We start from the raw sequence: 21,397 nt of genomic DNA on the forward strand, positions 1-21,397 counted from the left end.
TCATTATTTTTTGATGAAACAGGAAACAGATTTCGAAAAATATGCTCTGGTTTGACGTAAAAATGATAAGATGAATTTGTTATGTAAACCTTCCTAGCACCTACGTCAAAACTTTTAGAAAACTATTGCATGGAAAAATGCTGCTATAGTGTTAGATATAAACACACATCACATATTTTCGGGTTTCTCTCCGTCTAAAATAATGAGCTAAGTTATAAGCTACATCGTCAACCAGTCATCGACCAATCATGAATATTCATTGACACATCACGGTGTTGGTCATTCCTTTATATAAACAGAAGTTGACATTTACTGGCTAAACAGAATTCTTCAGATATTTACATGTCGACCCTACGACTACCCCGTTACCTTCTCACTCTTAAACCTATTTATTTTTAGTGCATATTAGTATATCATTAACTTCATGACTTAACAAACATAAAACAAATACCATGTTAGGAAAAAATGATACAATTACCGCTCCCTTTTTCTTTTAGTAATATGTCTTTGAGCCTATACTGTGGTTAGCCGCCAGGACGATTTATATGACATTTATAATATATTATTTTAATTTACAAGGGTATCAAAAAAAAATTAAATTTAAACTTCCTATTCCTCCTGCACACTTATTAAACAATATATATTGCTTGATCATCATGACAATTTATTTCAATTTAACAAGTTATTTCGAAATACATTTGTTTATAAACTAAACAAACAAGAACAGGAATTATTTATTTATGTAGAAGATGGCAATATATTGAATATATTAAAATAACAAACATTAATATAAGCGAACATTGAGTTGAAAAGAAGGAAAATAACAGAATAGGAATAAACTCCGACAACAATATTCAGTACTAGCGTGATTATTGTAGGAGCTCAAAGTAAAGAGACTGACAATAATGATATACATTAAATTGCATAGTTTGACTATTTACAAGAAGACAACCTTTGCGTACGGGACCATCTCAATTTGAGGGTAAGTGTAGGCGTTTTTGCCCGAACTTTGAAAACGCTACTAAACGAGTCACATGCAACATGTTTGATGCTGGTTGCCGGTGTGATTTTGTTGCAGTTGTCATTTGTAAGAAATGGCGTACCTGGAATAGTTGACACCTTGGAGCTGATCCATCCTTTGTGACCCCGTGTAGGGGATGCCATCCTGATGGAGTATTTTACTTATTGTTTAAGTAAGTTGGCAATCGTCTTTGTCTCGCTACGTTTTAATTATGTTCGATATATTCATGCGCGATTCGTTGACGATTCGGACAAGAATCGGGACAGATTCTGGAGATAATCAGGAAAGATTTGAACAAGAATCGAACACAATCCTGGCAAAAATCGAAGAACATTCGGCCAAGCGACAGCATATTAATTTTCTGTCTCGAGTCTGCCCGAAGTATTTAACAACTCCTGCCTCGTAAGTCTATTGTAGTAGCGTTACTATTTTCATCACCTTGAGTGGTTTATTTTCCCTTCGATGCTACCCTAGCCCGTTGCCAGTCTGTATCCCTGCAGAGAAATTCAATTTATTTAGAAATATGTAATCTTCTATATTTTAGGTTCCTACAGTGACGTCTTCTTTCACTATGCTTCTCTTGCTTTAAATCTGATAGTTGAAATTCGTTGTTTTATATTTCTTTGTGTCGGTCCTGGAATGAACAACTGATATATGGTAAAGTGAGATATTAATATGATTTGGCATAGTTCAGGTAAAACCATAAATAGGACACATCGTGACAGAATTATATAATAATTACTTACCGGAAATCGCTCCGGAATTTCTGCACCTGTGTAAGGTATAAACATTATCGATACTCATGAACGATGTGTATATGTTATGCGCTATCGACCGATTTGCGCCATCGATCAATAGCGCTGCGCTATCTATGGATCCGTCGTTAGCGCAAGTATCGGTAGATCGCGCTGCGCTATCAATCGATAGTTTGTGGGTCGTGTAGCCACTTTCTTGTACCCGCTGTGCTTGAGTTCGTCTACGTGAATACCCTTTACGACATCGAACACGTTGTCAGCATGGACAACTCGCAGGAACTTGGCGCTTCCCTCAACTTGTATCTTCTGTTTGTTTGGGATGACCAGAACTTGATTAAGACCAAGGCCAGGAAGGTCGACAATCTGAAAATTCTGTGTTTTGACCCAATGTCGGAAGTGCCCGTCCACCTTAACATAACATATATATTAAATAATAAAATATGTCTATTAAAATCAATAGATCCAGACCGAAATAGAAAACAGTACATATCCGATATAAAATACCACAGACCATATACTATAAGTTTAACATTAAAGTATAAAAGGCTTTGAACAAAATATTGAAAATGTATTCGATTTTAATGATACCTTTATGTATTAAAGTTTAAGAAAAATGTAATACATCTAATGGTGACAGTTTCGCGTTAGAAGACGTCCAGTTTTCAGTGGTTTGTGGAACTGACAAAGTCGTGTTCTTTAGAGTGTGGATTTACTGAGTTGTAGGCGGTGTAGAGGGGGTGTTTGGGGTGTGAATTGGTGTCAACCTGGGCTTAGGAGGGGCTGGGGACTGAGCCCTTTGGCCAAACATTAGGTTAATCAATATATGAAAGATTGGAAAAACACAAGTATGCAATAGTCAATATTTGATTTCCAATATCACTTCATGTATAATATCATATCCTATCTAAGGAATATAATAATAATAAGAAGAAGAAATTACATTTATATAGCGCTTAATACAGCGTTTCATAGCGCTTTACAAAGTAGGAAAAGACAAAGGAAACCAAAGGGGAAAAAAGTTTTTTTTTTAAGTTGACTCTTGAAAATACAAAGAGAGAGCAGGAGCGTTCTGAATTCTATGAAGGGGAGCTATGAGGTATATGAACAATACCTAGTTATTTAATTGCCTGACAATTTCTTTCTAGTTTAAATTTTAGGTTTTAACATCTAGAAAACCCGTGAAGTGTATCTTTAATTTAGAAATGTAAGAGTATGTTCATCCTGTCACGCAGTCTTCTACTGTTGATGCATAAAATGTATATTTAAGGTGGGGGGCAAGTTTTAAAATGTAACGAAACGCTCAAATTTAGTGCATGTTCATATGCTCATAATTTTTACTACGTTAAACTTGATGAATGGCAAAAAAGAAATAAATATAGCGTACAACACAGCTTGTAACAGCTCCACAGTGTATGGTACAAGCCAGCCCTGTTTAGCGACTAACGCGGCGGGATCGATCAGGCTGGTGTCACTTGCGGGTTTTTTTTTTGCGCATGCATCATTCGGAATCATTCAGGCTTTGTCTAGTTATAGTGGTCGCAACTGTAGAATAGTTAAGGTGTATAACCTGATCGTCGATTGTTAGTAATACAATCTATAACATTTCAATGTTAAACCAAAATAAGAGAATGTTTAAAAGTACGCCAGGCCCTCTTACTTTTACACAATTTAATGTTGTTATGATTGTTCTTATTATTGTAATGTTGTCAGCAGTAGTAGTAGCAGTTGTCAATTTTAGTAGTAGAAGTAGTGGTAGTTAGTAGAAGTAAGTAGTAGTGATTAGCAGGTAGTAGAACTACTAGTAGTAGTTAGTAGTAGCAATATCATTATTAATCGTAGCAGTATCAGAAGTAGCAGCAGTAGGAATAGCAGTAGTGGTAGCAGTGGTAGTGATAATAGTAGTAGTAGCAGTAGTAGCAGTAACATCAGAAATAACAGTAATAGTAGTAAAAGCAGTAATAGCAGCATTATAATATGGTAAGTTAATGATACTTAAATAGCTACCTCAACAACATACTCTGTTTCTGTTATCTCCCGTCTAGTACCAGGGTACTGCAAATAGAAAACAAATTAGATGACGATCAGGCCAATGAATAGACATATAATGGCGTCTGTCGATAACCGATATTAAAAATATAAAGGAATTACTTGACAAAGATTCTTAAAGGGCACAATCCTTTGAGATAAGATACAATATATATAATTTCTTTCATATTGTAAGCATATCATGCCATTAGATTAAGAGGGATGCGAGGAATTTGGTACGAAGACTAGCTGTCATTGATGGAAATTAAATGTCAGGACATCTTTTAAGGGAATGTAGAAGGCGCTAACTAACATTTAACATCCCAAGTGACGATTTTGGATCAGTGTGAAAATTCAACCTATATTGTCTGTGGGTTCGTATGCGTATGAGTACATCTGTTGTCTTTCTTCTTATTTTTCTTAAAACCATGTAAGTTAGGTACTTTCCACACTTGAATGCAAACAGTAATAAAGCAATTAAGACATAATGCTTCTTCCCCCCCCCCCACCCTATTAACCGAGTTCTGTCTATGTCAGGTAAGTTACTAATACTTGAGATAACAAACATGTATGTCTGTTGGTGTTGATGGTATAGGTAGTGGATGGGCATCCCTCTGACAGACTTAAAATATGTTAGGTCGAATATCAAAAAACAAATGTCACAATCAAACATAATTGACATTTCAGAAAATATTAAGAAGAGTGGTAGGATGGCGAAAGATAATTTCGGCATTGCACTCATAATTAAGAAACAGAAAACACTATCATGTGGTATGGTATGGTGAAGAACGATTGTTCGATACCAAGGGTTGACAAATGTCCTAATATGTTAAAGTTGCATGCCCACATTACTGTAAAAGAAGGAGCCGACGTATGTAGGATTATCATTTGCTTAAACAACATAGGGTCAGACAGTCAGTCGAATAGGTTTGGGGGATTGTTTCCGTAAAACTTCCGTCACTGTAAATCAAAAATTTGCTAAAACACCGATATTTCCATTCTATATAATGACCCCACTTTTAAATTTCAATTAAATTTTTTGAGATTTAATTTCAATGAATTAGTACAATATAGAACTAATAATTATCAAGAATTTGAATATTTTGCCACGAAATGATCGGATTAAAAGAATTCGACTTTTTTTTCAATAACATTGTTGACCTTCGTGGAGTAGGAAGCGTGGCTGCCGATAGCTTCTTGGTAATGTCATAATTTAGGTTAATGGATACAGCAAGCCATTTGGAACAAACTGCGAATAATGTATAAGAGGATATAATCAAATATAAACCGTAATAAATCATGACATATACCGGTGTGCGTATATTCATAATCAATGATAATTTGTTCTTATATCGTAGTATTAAATCGTGGGAAAAATCGAATATTTATGCGTTTTATTTTCTCGAGTATACATTCGGATCAAGTCAAATAGTTACACGGATAAATTTAAAATACGCAGACTTTTTCGAATATATTCGCAAATTAGTTTGAATGTATACCCGTAATGAATCGTTCATAAACCCGGTTTCAATTGAATATATATACGCGTATTAATACGAACATGTGTAGGAATCACTTGGAATATTTATGCGGAATAACGTGAATATGGTCCCAGATTCATCATAATCAACAAAAGGGCAATTCACCGAGTTGGATATCACATCGCTACTAAACAACATGTCAATCAATTGTTTCCATTTGTAAAGAAGAATAGCTGAGCATCACTAATCCTGGATCATTTGATAACTATATGTTTGGGATAAGAAAACCTTCTTAACGCCTCAAGATTAAAAGTACGTTTACATTCGCATACTTAGTTTAATTCGACGATATATTCAATGTTTCTTCCGATAAAAAATCCTCTCAATTTCATTGCTTGATGTGATACGCCTGTATATTCGATTTAATACGTGAATATAATCGATTAAACACGCATATTGAATCCAACTGATGCGAGGGTAAACTCGGAATAATACGAAGATAAATTTGAATTAACATATATTTTCGACTTAATCCGTCTCTATATTGCAATTGACAGGCCTATATATCCTTACTAATACGCCTATATATTCGATTTAATGCCATCTTATATATAAAAATATATATACGCGTACATAGTCGATTTAGTATGCGTGCTTTTGTGCCACACAGCCTGCTATAACTGGAGGGATGTTCTTAAGATAGGGCAAGAAATACTTTTCTGGCACTACATTTTTCTAACATATACGTAGCGGCTCTCATCAACACCCAACACTCTCTTCACGCGATGAAACTTTGAGCTGCCGGACTTGTCCGGGTATTCGAGCGACAAAGGGGAGTTTCTTACAAAGTAGTATGAATTTGGCAATCAATAAAAATATAATATGTGGTTTGCCATATAATTATGTTTTTTAAAGTTATTCTGTACCAATTGCATTTCGTACTCCTGATTAATAAGATTAATTAGATTAATTTGATTACTTAGAAATAGTGAAGTTGATGATGACAGGTCTTATTTACTTTTCGATTGCTTGTTAACCATAATCAGTAATATCATGGGAACATGTCAAGGCGACGGAAAATTAAGAACATATTGGACTGATTAATATCGTAGTATCATCGAAGAGACCATCAAGTCGAGGCATGTATCCTAGAATTATCAATACCAGTCCTAAGTAAAGCTTAGAAGTTTTGTAGGGTCATCCACATAAAACTGGCTCAAAATAATACTATATATGTGCATTTCAATTCCCTAAGTGTTCAGAAAGATAACAAACAAACATAAAACGAAAACATAGGGTCTAGACAATTTTCGGATTATGCTAATGTTATTCAAACATTTCTCCCTCTCACTTTCATTTATGTTTATTGCTTTCTTATTGAGTCATATATATAGGGATCAACATCCTGCAAGGAATATTTATATCACAACATTTGCTGTATGTGAACACACGCTCGGTGAACAGTGAAATATAACATTTTGTTTACGATAAGACTGTCGAAACGAGAGATGAAGCAGATTGCTGTATACTCACCATCCAAAGACCGGATTGAAGGTTTAGTTTATATCCGATCCAGTCGACTAGATTGAAGAGGACACAAGACAATTAATAACAAAATTTATGAATATCAACGTATTGTTATTTGTTTCAAATGTATTGGGAAGAAATCACTAAAGATATTCAATTCAATTAGACCGCACGAATTTTCTTGGTCAAGCACCTAATCATAAAGTTTAAATGTGATTGGATTTACAGTATAGGAGGCTTTCGCGTCCCACTCTTTCTAACAATGTTGATATTTGGCCCTCAAAATGTGATCTTTAACCTCGATTGAAGTTTGGGCCCCACCCTTAACACTTAAATATGTCCTACTTTAAAATTCGTCAACATTATCTACATATCGTGTGGTTTTATTTCTTCCCTACACAATGACAAGCAGAAAATGATTAAAAAGCAGTTCTTAGGTTTCTTAATCTTTCAGATTTTTGCCATAATGGCATCAATCACGTACGCATGAATTACATGGTCAAGCACCTACCCACCCAATTGATCCGACTTACGAACTTGGAGGACAAACATTTTGCACATTTACAAATACAATTCGACATTTCTGAAGTGCACTATCTCACCTCCCTTTACATTGCATGTACGGTGATGAGATAATGATAAGTAGCCGTATTGAACTTTACTAAGTTGTTTATGAAGCTAATCAATTTCAATAAAATAACAGATGTCCACTCCGTTTGTCCGCACTGAAGTATTTTTTTTTCTTTGCAGAAAAAAATTACTCAAGAAAAAGAAAACGTCACAACTGAACTACTAGTATCAAGCAGCTTCAATCGGGGTGTGCACAGGATGGAGAACAGTTGCTCTATATATAGATGGATGGAAGCCTCACTTTGTGTTATAAACGGCATGTTTTTTCTAAATATAAGATAAACAGTTTAACAACTAGACACCATTGAAATATTCTTCTGGTTCAAATAATCGGGGATCAAATAACTTTCAAATTTTTTACTACCGATATTTTCTCGTTTGTTTTTTTAATATTGGAGGTATGAAGAATTCAACCGCATTAAGGTGATTACCTTTCCACCCCATCTTGTAAATGCAATCACCCTATTATCTAGAAAGCCGTTGTTATGTGTAATAATGGACCCAAAATGTAATCTTTACCAGGTATGTAATAAATTTTGATGCAAAATTTGATAAACTTTTAACGAGGTATGTAAAAACTTGTTTACACAAAATGTTTTAAAAAAAATTAACAAGAAATATATCAATGCAAAACGTAATACCTTTTGTTCATGACATTCTTTCGAACCTTTTCTTTTGGATGGACGTCATAAATTACGCATTTTAATAACCATATCTCCGTTTGGTCGTACAACAAAACACAGAATTAAGGGTTATATATATATATATATATAACGGTGAAGCCAGTCTTGACCGAATCTGAAGTACACTGTTTATTATCCGAAGTAGTGATTGAATCTACGGTAGGCCCACTCATGGGATTACATGCATAGGCCTAAAAGGCGATCCTGAATCCCCACACCCCGCCCTTCCCCAACCTAGTTCTCTCAGTTGCAAACCTGCTCACTTTTGGTTATATCTGAGGCAATTGTTCTGGGCAATTTGGAAAAGTTAGGGCGGTTTGGGCAAGTTTCTGGGTAACCTGAAGAAAATTGGTAGTCATACAATATATTCCATAGAACTAGGAAATGGCTCCTGGCCAATCCGTAAAGTTACGTTTAAGTGGGTTTTTTTTTTAAATATTTTGAGCAATAGAAAACTATTCTTTTTTGAAAACAAACAAACCATTTTAATAACTCATATCTTAAGACATCATCTTATTAACTACCGGTAACCAGTAGAAGTCGATCCTAACTAATCTATTAAAATATATGTTTTCAAGCAAACAACCGTTTTAAACTCATATCTTAAGTGACCATCTTCGAAGATACTGTCCTATTAGAAAGACTTAAAGAGTAACGAGAATCGAGTAACAAACATAAAAAACTTCCGTCTATTACTCAACTATTTTGTGTTTGTTTTTTGTAAGTATTGATCTTCCAGGAGATTCTGAACTATCCATATTGGCAAGTAAAAAGCTAAGCCAAGTATAATACTATATTGCATGAATTATCAATCTCCGCAACTCTATAACTGCGTCACCCCTCTCTCCGTTAATAACAGTCGCGTATCCAGAGGGTCGTTGTAAGAAAAAGAGGAGAGAAAAAAAGAGAGAAGGAAAACAGGGGGGAAAGGGGGAAAGTAGGGGAGAAAGGAAGGGAAAAGAAAAAGAAGAAAGAGAGAAAAAGACGAAACGGAGGGAGCAGAAAAAACGGCAAGAAATCGGGGAGAGAAAGAGGACTAGTGACATTATTACAGGGCTGATCCGTAATATATGCACAGGGTAGCCAGTGATGGCTATATATATATATATATATATATATATATATATATATATATATATATTTTATGTTAATGCAAATGAATATTGCATTAACATAAAGTCTGTTCAAAGTATCTCTTTCGAGATCCGGCTTTAGGAATCACAAATGATTTTCGAGTTGGTTAGCATCATGTCTGATCTCTAGAGTAAGGCAAAATATGTCACCAAAAACAGAACTAGTATTGTTCGATACAGGTGACAAACGCCTACAGTGGAATTACGATCTTCCTTACCGGTTTCGAACCTCTGGACATACAATCAGCGTCCATAGCCTAGTGGTTAGGGTGTCCGCGTACAGAGCGGGAGGCCCGTGGTTCGAATCCCGGTGGAGGCTGAAAGTTTTTTCACTGTTCTTGATTTTCCAACTCATTACGATTTTCATTTTTATATATATATATATATATATATATATATATATATATATATATATATATATATATATTTATATATATATATATATATATAATTTAATTATAATATAATTATAATATAATTAATTATAATATTAATATTTATGTTATATATATATATATGTATATGTATATATATATATATATATATATATATTTATATATATATATATATATATATATATATATAACATAAATATTAATTGCGACATAACATATCCTTCCTATTATCTTAACTCTATTTTGTTGGGTTTTTTTTTTTTGCTCAATTCATTGCTCACCTGTCCAAATCAACTTTCTGTCCATCTGTGTGTGTATGTGCTCAGCTCTTAGTTTTTTTTTTTTTTTTTCAATTAGCCTGTTGAACACCCTGCTTTGATCGAATGTTTTGGCACTCTGACTTGTAATTATTAACATGTATGGGCTTTTAAATTAAATAATCATAAGTTATGAAGTAATTTCATATAGTTTAACTTTCAAGAACTTCCGGCTGTAAGGTTTTAAGTGATGGCTGATTAAATCCGATGTGTAGTTCCATTTTACGGAATTTTTAAGTATTTGTTAAGTGACATTGTAGATAGATATAGATACAAATATAGCATCTTTAGCTAAATTTGGTAAGAAGAATACAAAATTCCGTAATGGACGAAGTAAGTGTTTTATTTTGTAAATAAGGAATCTATAGTGTCATGATTGGTTATTGGTCTCCTCTTTTGATATTAAGGGTTCTAAATATCTAGCGTACACTTTTTGAGATCCAGTCATTGCTTCATTACATAGCATTATACCCTAAATTTCATTTGTTTTCAACCACACCGTTACACATTATTATCAATAATGTTCAACGGCGTATGGAAAGCGTGCATTTATGTATGTGTTTATGTAGGATGTTGGAAGACAACGACAGTGGTGAAATATCAAAGCAGTGGTAAAAACATTTGGACAGAGACGAAACCATGGTTTATATAGTTTAACCTAAAAACTTTGCTCATTCGAACCGCATCGAGCTCCAAACATAATGTTCGATTTGTCGTGCATGGTGAATACTTAATAATGACAAGGATTTGCTCCTGATATAGTCTACATTGTTTATATAAGAGATAAATCAAGTGTTATTTGAGGTTTACCAGGTATTCTTACGGAATTCTTCAATTCCATAATTAAATATATTCAGACCGGACATATTTGTTTTCCTGGATGATTTTTCATATACACATAATTATGTTCTGAAGTACTTTTTATTTAAGGGGTGTGGGTAGGGTGGGGAAATACGAATGAAAGAAGGAAAATGTTTATGGACAAACTACATCGATTAATTTGTATTTCCTTGTCTGCCAATATTCAAATAATTCACATGAGATTCTTTAATATCCATCTGATGCCATTTAATTAGTTGACTGGTCAGTCTCCGCTAAGAAAATTTTACTTGTAAGAATCATCATTCATGATGTTCGGATGTTCAATATATTAATTTAGATGTCTACTTAATTCAATGTACTGAAAGTGAGCTGATTATTTAATTTCATTGATAAACAAGAACGTAATTATAATTTACTACGATGAATGGAAACCTTCACGATAAAAAAGACGACGTCTATGTCTCAAGTGGTGATTGTCTGATCAATCGATTGACGTTACATGAGCTTTTATATACTGTACCTTCCACTTTCTTCGACTTTAATATTGAAGGAATAAACTAAGCAGGGATAGACTGAGGTAACAGACATTCGTATAACCTATGAAATAAAGAAGAAAACGAAGCAGTCAAGAATGTAAAATCATTAAAGACCTGTTTACGACAGCTTTCAGAATACTCGTCTCGACAAGCATGGTAATTAGTGAAAACAAAACATGTTATATATGATATGTAAGCACCATAATTTGTTTTAATCCATTCTCACAAAACAATTGATGCACGCCAGTATCCGACATAAAAGCGAAACTTGTAAAGCTAATAAAAGTAATTTGTTAACATAACCCACATTCTATTAAAGGTCGTATTTTGACAGTAACATGTTTGCTTTTATTGTTCAGTGTTTCACTGTTAGTAGCATTAATGATTGGCTGCTTTGGCAACTCATGTGATACAAATTGGGGATATTTATTCCAAATAAAGTAATAAACGAAACGATTTTGCGCCAGTCCCTTATGTGTAAGCCGTTCTCCTTGCGTGAAAGGCAATTGAATTTCACGAAGTAGAATTTAATTATACTTATTTTGATTTTTATTATACTTTCTTAAGTAAAACATAGGCCAATACTGTTTAATTTTACCAGTGTGTGCATATGTTATAAATACATATTATGTCAACGAGCTGTGAACGGAATGGTGAACTCAAGATTAACTAAAAAACAAATCATATTTTATAACAAGACGGTATTATTTATGTAAAGGAAATTGTGACTACTTGAAATTCAATATCTCTGCCTGGAATGATATGCTAGTGCAGCTGGGATTAATTTTCACATATTGTTATGATTACAAATAAATATTAAAGAAATTGTTTGAGCGGTTGTACGTATGATAATACACGGTTATCCGTTAAATCTCGACATTTGGTCATTAATTCTATGTCATAGCATTGTTTACTAATTCATTTAGATAACTCCATTCGATGTTTTCTTTCAATCAGACGATACAACGCACATATTGCCCATTATTCCAGATATATCAAATTATTGAGTGATTCACTACCTGGATGAGTACAACTATTAGGTCCGTGGTTTGTTCGCTTAATCAATTGATGATCAAATTCACATATGACAAAATATTTTTCCTTAAATTCCTGTTTGCGTTTCTCGTCACCGTGTCACTCGTTATTTTAGTTTAATTTACGACGATCTGTAAGGAAAACGAATCGCTAACGCATTGGGATAGCCTTGGTTAAGTGAACAAAATCGATTTAAGGAAAAGCTTTCAAAGAACATAACCGATGATGCCAATTACTACAATTTTGGTCATCTAATATTAGCTCAGAACGGTAAATTCTTGAAATTATAGATATCATCACCCATACTAAATCTATTCCAGTTCATTCTCATTTTAAAAATAATTTAGAATTGAAAAACAATTGTTACTCAAAAGAGGCTTCGAATAGATAATTGCAGTATTACGCTTCACGCTATTTCGAATAGATTTCTCTATGGTAACATGGGCAGAGTGATACATGAAGGGTTATTACGAATAATAGATAAGAAAAAATCAAACAATGGAGTGTTGGTGATAAAGAGAGTAGTTTGAAGGGCTCTTTTAATAAAGGCATTTGAAACATCTCCCTACAAATACATTCAAAATATACAAAATACATACAAAGATATAAGCAAACAAGTAACACTTTCCACATGATGCAAGAACAATATCATGTAGTACTGCAGCAGTATAGGACAAGACCTTTTCTGTCAAAAAAAGAATTGTCTTATAGATGAAAACACAAACGTTTGATTCGGGGTATATTAGTCTTATGTTGTTATATTTTACCAAAAAGCAATTTTCGGTGTAGTATACACTGTATACAAGATAACACATACACCTTGACTATCTATTTAACGTGGCAAAACGTTTGGTAGTTAGAAAAGAACGAAGCTACTATAGAACCACCAATGATGTTATTTGTCATTTCATTTGGCTGAATTTTCGTGAGTTGTTTGTGGAGGTTTTAATAAATGCAATCATATTTAATAAACTTGAAAGTCATGTAAAGTCACGTGAGGTCTTTTTCTGACAGCATAAAGAAATGCTACTGCTCCTAGATCTTCAATTCAGATGACATGTTGTAGATATAACGTTTGAATGGAGGTATACCAAATTTTTCAGGGAATATATTTTTGTTGGAACGTGAGGGCCCAAAACAGGACGATATGTAAAGTGTTCACTTATAATGAAATGTAGGTCACGGATCATATGCAATGATCATGAAATTTGTTTTTAAACTTTTGAAATTTCAAGTGACCAGTATTTGTTTTGGTGTGAGTATCAAAATGACATCCATTTTCATTTTGGGAAATAATACCCCCGTGGAAGATTTGAAAAAAAGTCAAATATTACTTGTTATTCAGCCTTGCTATATAGTTTGATGTCATTCTCCGTGAAAGGAATATTTGATAGATTTGCAGTTTTAACTTGTTCAACAGCTAGTGTGGGGAAGGCGACATGTGAGAATGACCTATGTTGGAGCCGATTTCCGCTCTTCAACATCTCTCTGTGGTACGTTGATTGTGAATAGTTTGCAGCTCGTTTCATTATTGTATGAGTGCAACATTCGTGACCAATTTCTGTGTTAGCACAATTCAAACGTGATATACACAACGTGTTAGCAAATTTAGCAGAGGAATCATTGTTTACCTTTCATTTCATTGTTACATAAATAAAAAATGTAAATAGTGCATAAACTGTTGTTTCTTTGTTCTTCTTTTTTTCAATTGGGGATAGTTTATCCCAAGTGACACTAATACTATAAAAATACGTACGAAGTACGAATACTAACAAGGGGAATTTTGTATACACCCTACAGTACTTAGGGCTAACACCCGTTGAAATCGGTCATTTGGGGAAATAGTCACCCGAATTCAGTATATTTAGTGGCGCAATTCGAGGAAACTCATTTCTGAATTATGAAAACGCTGGTTATTGAACGCAATTCTCATGCTATGATCATGTGTCGCATTTTTTTTTTACTCCCATGTAAAACAATTGCTATCCATTGATGAAATCCGATGGTTACGCAACATATTAGCTAAACGATCTAAGGCATCGGCGTGGTGATGCCATGTTTAAGTATAGTATAGTGCGATAGTGTCTTATCTCTTATGGCGCTTGCTAAGATAATACTGTTTAAACTATACCCCCCTCCCCCCGAAAATCTTTGGAATTTATATATTTTATTTAAGTCTTGCCATTGTGATAACGCTTCTCAATTAGATAAGTTTCAGATATTTGTTATTCCTTTGTCGGTAAAAAATAATGAAACAAAATATGACATTAATGTCTGCCTTTTACTTGTCTTCCATTATACCCCTATATTCAATGTAATGTAATTGTTTCATGTTTGTTAATTTCTAACGTTTTGTATTGTCATCTGCGAGAACACTATTTTAAGCAAATATTTAAGCAAAGATTCAAGAGAATGTTGCTTTAACAAGCTGTGACACCGGAAAAGCGTTTCGTCTTATTGTACACTGCAAGGTGTCTTCAGTTATTACGTTGGACAAAACATAGCAGACATGATATATAAAAACATAATAATGAATAAGATCACCGGGTAATTAGGTATGTTGACATTTCCAATAACACGACGAGTTAAGACAGGTTTTAAATCTTAGAAGTGGCTTTGGTATTTGAGGTAATGGATGCAAAACAAGTGGAGTTTTCTGTTAATCAATGAAGCCGTTAATATTGAGAATGGAATCCAGATTAAAATTGACTACATCTTATCTTAAGAAGGACATGATTAACTTTCCTCTACTCCTTCTCCCCTTTCTCCCTCCCCTCCCCCTGCACTCATCTTCTCCCATCTCTCTTCCCCTTTTTTTTCTCCACACCTTTCTGTCTTTGTCCCTCTCCAGATTATTCCCTACCCTGTGCCTTTAATCTTCTCTTTGTCCCTCCACAGTTTATCTCCTTCCTCTCCTCTTCCCCAGTTGCTTTCTTCTCACCATCCATTATCTACTTATAATCCCCTTTCATCCATCTCATTGTGTTCACCGTGCTCATTAACCTGTCTGTATTCTGTGCGTGTTTTTGTCCCCTGTGTTACTGTAACTTGTCATTTAGCCTCTGAAGAAGATCCTGCTAGGATCGAAACGTCAGGCCAAATTAATTTTCACATTCTATTACACCGGCTCTCTAGTGGATAAGCAGTTTGCTAACAGTTTTATTTTATTTTGATTTACATCTTATTTTATAATAAAATGTAGGTTATATGTAATATACATCTATATAAAACATCAAGCAACATATTATGATACATGGTTATACATAGAACGCGACCGGTATGATGTCATAAGATGAAAGTGTGGTCCAGAAAGTTGTTAGTACGGTACTCACCATAACTTCTCCAACAGACACGATTGTTGCACAAACACCAAGAGGTCAATAACCTCTGTCTCTGAAATTTCTCTTCCTTCATTTTTTGTATTTATCACTAACTTCTTTACTGATGCAGGGCATGCCAGATGTAACCCTGAATGGAAGACGATTTTATCAGCTTCAATCTTACGGAACGATTGGATGAGATGCAGACCGGTAATGGGAATCTGGAGAAAGGTAACAAATAAACAAAAAGTATTGTGTGGATGTTTCATTTATGCATCCCATATATTGACACGGTTGAGGAATATCTATGACTAAAGTTCTCACTTGTCTCTACCATCACATATATGTCTACACACAAAATAAAGATTTTCCCATCCCCGCCTACTCTACCCCACATCACCCTTCCAGCCTATTTGTTTGTCCCTTCCCATTCTGGTTCCCCAAAATAAATACCAACATACATCAGTTGGATTATTAACAAAACCTAGGCTAAAATTCTCATTGCTTCCCATTATATCCAATTTAACTGCCTTTATCGAATATTTGGAAATGTTCATTGCATGTACTGGTCGTATTGATCTCATTCTTACTACCCGTTGAAATCAATATATGGATGTGACAAATCACACTCTATAGGAGGAAAAAAAATCTTCACCTTATACATCAAGTTAGGCCAATTCACAGCTTTTTCGACATTATACATCATGGGCACCAAAAGAAGGAGGCACCAAACAAATTAAAAATACAGAGGGTTGCAAGCATACTTCGGGTATTCTATGTCCCATTTATAAGACTTAATGGTTTACTGTTAGATGTATCGGCTGGGGGAAGTGATGTAATAAGTAGCAGTGCAGCATTGTAAATAAGCCACAGTAAAGAGACCGTATTCACCCAAAACCCACAATAGTTTCGACTTGCGTGGGTATTTTCTTTAAATATTTGGCACCTCCAGACGCCCGGATATTGCATTCTTCGGCTTTCTCTGTTGAGGAGAGGATTTCTTTTGAATTCCTATGCGATTGATATTGCAAGAGAAATGTATCTATTTTTGTAGTAATGTGTTGTTTTCTATTTTTGTTATGCCCCTGACTGCAGGGTTTTTCATCATGCTTATGCCGTACCTTGATTTGCTTAGTCCATTGGTAACTTCCACAAATTTAACACTTGAAGTCAATTGCAACCTGACAATTTGGTAAGATCGTATCTCAAGGGGGTGTACTGTAGATCGACTTTCATACACAGATTTTTTGAGACCGACTGCTGTGATCGACTGAGCAACGTTTTCAAAACCACAACAAGAATGACTCTTTGTTGGATAATTACAGTTGTATATACTCAAACACTGTTATTGGATGAGAGAACAGCCGTGCAACATTAACAGTTAGTTCTTGGCCGCGGCTAGGGGTTTCATACACATAAATATATGCCAGGGAGAGAAATGACTCTTATGTTACTCTGAGGGCAACGCCACCGGAAGCTTCATCTCATATGTTTAGTTTCAGCACAAAATACATATGAGAGAAAACTTCGAAATTGTATTGGAATGTATTTGAAAGCCCCACTCGGGTTCCCGGTGAATAACCTCCCGAAAGCTATTCAATATTCTTGCGTTTGTTTACTACTTGGACGCCCGTGTTACATATCGAAAATTGCACTATTTTATTTGAACATTCGATAATTCTTAGATACTCTACGCTCCAAGCTAGAAACATGTAAGAAAAGTATTAAATAAAAGTCCATACAATATTAATGTTACCGATGTAGTAAACACCTTGTGGCTGAGGGACTGGCCAACGTATGTGTGCTGTTTTCGATAGAGTTGCATGATCGGACTAGGCTTTACTGATGATGTCTTGCACAATTTATTGTTTTGCTAAATGATTTCAGGTGTTTTACACTGTACAGGTGTATGACAATGGGGTTATGTTGATTGGTAGTAACTGTAAACAACCAAGAATAAGGTAGGGGAAAGCAAGTGTTGCTTCAATTAAATTATCCGAGGATGTTTCTTCGACAATGAACTGATGGGGGCACTAAATCTCCGACAGGGAAAGCTGGTCCTTGCAGGAAGTTCAATGAGAGGAAATGCCAAGGCAGTTACGTCTCCAAGGCGCCAACAAAGCAAGTTTACGAAGAAGGTCCAGGAATGTAGTATGTCCTCCCCAGAGGATTTGAGTAGGCGGCTGGAAATGGAGTTTACCAGCATGAATACACAGCTAACTACCCTGCAAGCCTGAACTGTTAGAGAGGCCAGAACGACTCTCGAAAAGGTACCGGGAGTATTCAGAGGGACAGCGAGGCACCCCGTCAGTTGAGATCTGGCCCCACAGTCATAGGAGTCCCTCACGTGGTAGTAGTGGTGGCATTCCCACAAGATTTGTGGGAAACGCTCCCTCTTCAGCGGTGTTGTTGGACGGGGGGTATGAGTCGTTACTGGACACACATTCCCAGGTAACGTGTACTGCGAAGTCATGATACGGGAGAAGACTATCTTACGAAATACCCAACCACTTCGTGAGTTTGGACTCACTGAGGCATGGGGTTATGGGGTATGTTAAGTTTAGTATCACCCCTTCTAAAGGAGATGCAGGTACGAGGTGCAAGGTAACAACGTTTGTTCTCATCCTGCCTAATAGCCCATCTGCAATCAATGTACAAGACTTAATATGATCAAACACCTCCTTGTTGTTGATTGCCGCCGTAGAGGTGGGCGTCACTTCAACCTTAGCTCAAGATGGGCCCCAACTGGGCTTAGGCTTGCCGTCAAACTGAACAAGTTGGGAAAAGACGGTTGATCATGGTCATTAAATATACCGGGAGATGAAGTGGTGTCAGCGAATGGCAATATATACTTAATTTGAGATATAGAGATCAATTTCCTGGTATGCCATCCCGTCTATCTATGGGCTTCCGTGTACCCATTGCTCACTCAAACTGACCAATTGTGGTCCTTTTAAAAACAATGTGACGGTCCAGAACAACTATTTCGGTAGAGATGTGAGACTTACTGATGGGCACCTCATTGGGGCGGGTGGGTGGGTGGATGCATGGATGAATATATATTTTTATTTTTAGGTTCTTAGTTGTTCTAAATGATCCTAGCGGGTAGAAGTTCCATACAGGTCTGATGAGAATGGTTGATGGGATAACAACCATGGAGACTGGGTTAAAAACATGCGAGACGGAATATAGAGGCACACTGGGACAGTATGGTATTAATATTATTTTATTTTTCTTTCACAGTTTAACTGAGGAAAATAGTATTTTGTCTTGAAATGCCACTGGGTGATCAAGGAGCAGTGCAGTACTCAATGTCTAATGTAGTATCTACAGTTATGCAGGAAATTAATTTTTTTGTGAGATATCATTAACACACAAAGAGATAAATACTCAATTCTCATGATATTGGTGAGTTGTACCGTCATTTTAGGTAAATTTTATAATTCTTTTCATAATCTGCTTTTGTGCATGTTTCAAATACTGTAAACAAACCTTAAAGCAACACATGTAATAAACAATGTAGCGTTGCTATTTTCAATGCACTTGACATCGATTTTACACTTCGAAATGCAAAGTTTGGTGATTTGGCAATCAAAAGAAAGATGTATGATAAACAAAGTATTTACAGTTAGTAGGTCTGTTTGACATGGTTGTTGAATATTTCATCGAAAAATATAGAAACGAGAAGAGGATGTAGATTTGACTGGGCAGCAAAACTGCTTTGATGTTATATATCAAAGGAATAATTGCGATTAGTAAAGTTTCTGTCAAATCTTGAATTACGTTATACGACCAATTGCTCGTTTAAAATGGGTACTGATTCATCCTTTGGTCATTGGTAATGATCTTTTGCTAGTTGGTGAAATTTCCATTGTGGCAACAATAAGTCTTCTCTGATGGTGAACAACTATGATAATATCAACTGGATCAAGAAAATAAAACAATTAGATTGCTGAGTTATACCTAGGTCTGAAACACTCCAACCCCCCCCCCCCCACCCTTCATGTTAATGAGGAAGTCATCATCCACTTCGGTGCATTTGCTACAAGAAGCTTAACAGTATTTATGATGCTTACAATCTGACCAGCCAAGAGTTTACAAGTTAAGATGTTTTGCATTGTTAAGGAACCAGAAAGGGACAGCTAGATCTGCCGAAAGGAATCCATCCATGTGTTGAAAATCTTTAAGAAAACGTGATGCTGCATTTAAATATATGGAGGTTATGAAATACATGGTAAGTGCTAAGCGCAGTTCAAAACTGCGATACAAAATTCACTTCTTGATTTCAGTTTCCTTTGCTTTTTTTTTACATTTTGGGAAGATTTCCACTTTCTTTGCTCTCCCTTTCTTGGCCAAATGGGTGTGTCGACTTTCAAAAGCAGCCTTTTAAGTTAATCCTGTAAACTTTCTTACAATAAGAGAATTCAGCTTATTTCGTCCACTCCCAAATATATTGTGTTTTAATGATGAAGACATTGCTTGTACACTTGTTGCAACAGCTGTAACTAAAATATAGTTGTGATCATGTTCTGGTCTGTACTCTGCTGGCGGCGTCAAAGCAGTTTTAGATGTTGATGACTTCTCCTACTTCTCCTCCTTCAATATACAGGCACTCTGTGGGATCCTTTTTTGGTTTATAACGATAAGGAATACCCCAAACATTCTGTTGGATCTGGATTCTCTGCAGTTGGTTCTCTGTTCTTGAAATACTCTATCATCCAAAATAGGCTGCCAGTTTGCATTTTACGGAGTTTTTCTGTTGATGGCTTTTTCCCACCTCTTTCTTGCTGATTGGACTCTAGTTGAAGCGGAAAATGGATGAAATAAGAATGGTGGAGCACAATTTCAATGCCTAAGATGTCTCCCTCTGTGAATACTGCGTTTCTTCTTTCTCCACTGCACAGGCTTCACCTTTTTGCAGTACAGATCCTGTCCATACTACACTTTGTGCCGGAAAATAAAAACCTGCAGCAATGCTAACTTGCCACTTCTGTGTTCTTTATTTAGCATGGGATATTATACATATAACTATATCGGACCTTTCATGTTCCTTCATAATTTACACCCAGGATAAGGAATGTATGCTGCTGTGTAACTTGGTTATACTACAGGCTAAATATGTTACAAGCGAACAGTGACAATAGCCTAGTCGAGATTGAATTAAAATATAAGAAGGCATACAATTCGCCTGAAATGATTCACTTGAGAAAGATTTATTTCCGATTAGGTAGTACTATCAGACTTCAGGATTATTACTGCCTTGTTCAAATAACTGGTACTAGGCCTGCAAAGGAACAGTTAAAACGTAACACATGCCGGCTGTACGCTACATGTAGGCAGTGCGAGTTGAATGAATGAACTGTTATGAAACTAGATCTGTAACACTTAAAGGACATAAGACTTTGATAATATTGACGAAACTTACCCGAAAGTTGTGTATCACACTTTCTTCGGACTCGATCAAAACGGGCACGGAACGTACTCTACAGTACATATTCAGACATACACAGTTAAGTTTATGAAACAACTTATAATAATATAACGTACATAATGCCGTGGTTATGTTAGTCTTCAAATGCAATTATCGTGAAGTCGAAGGAACGGAACTTAGATGCGACTTTGTGGTAAGCACTTCCCTCCGAGATAATGATAGTTAGTTATATGTGACACAAATTTCTGGGCTGAGTACATATTGCTATGGTATTTATTACAGGTAC

At 35.4% G+C, this 21,397-nt stretch overlaps 1 long non-coding RNA gene across 1 annotated transcript; it reads right to left on the reverse strand.

Moving 5' to 3' along the window:
* Window positions 1-662: 662 nt before the first annotated feature.
* LOC139982472 (uncharacterized) lies at window positions 663-6,864 on the reverse strand. The gene is made up of 4 exons (XR_011798191.1): window positions 6,816-6,864; window positions 3,781-3,828; window positions 1,768-1,793; window positions 663-1,515 (listed from the first exon to the last, which is right to left on the reverse strand). It is a non-coding gene; the product is annotated as an uncharacterized lncRNA (long non-coding RNA).
* Between the last annotated feature and the right edge of the window lie 14,533 nt (window positions 6,865-21,397).

This window comes from Apostichopus japonicus, chromosome 16 (assembly GCF_037975245.1).
Source record: "Apostichopus japonicus isolate 1M-3 chromosome 16, ASM3797524v1, whole genome shotgun sequence".
Classification (NCBI taxonomy): Eukaryota; Metazoa; Echinodermata; class Holothuroidea; order Aspidochirotida; family Stichopodidae; genus Apostichopus; species Apostichopus japonicus.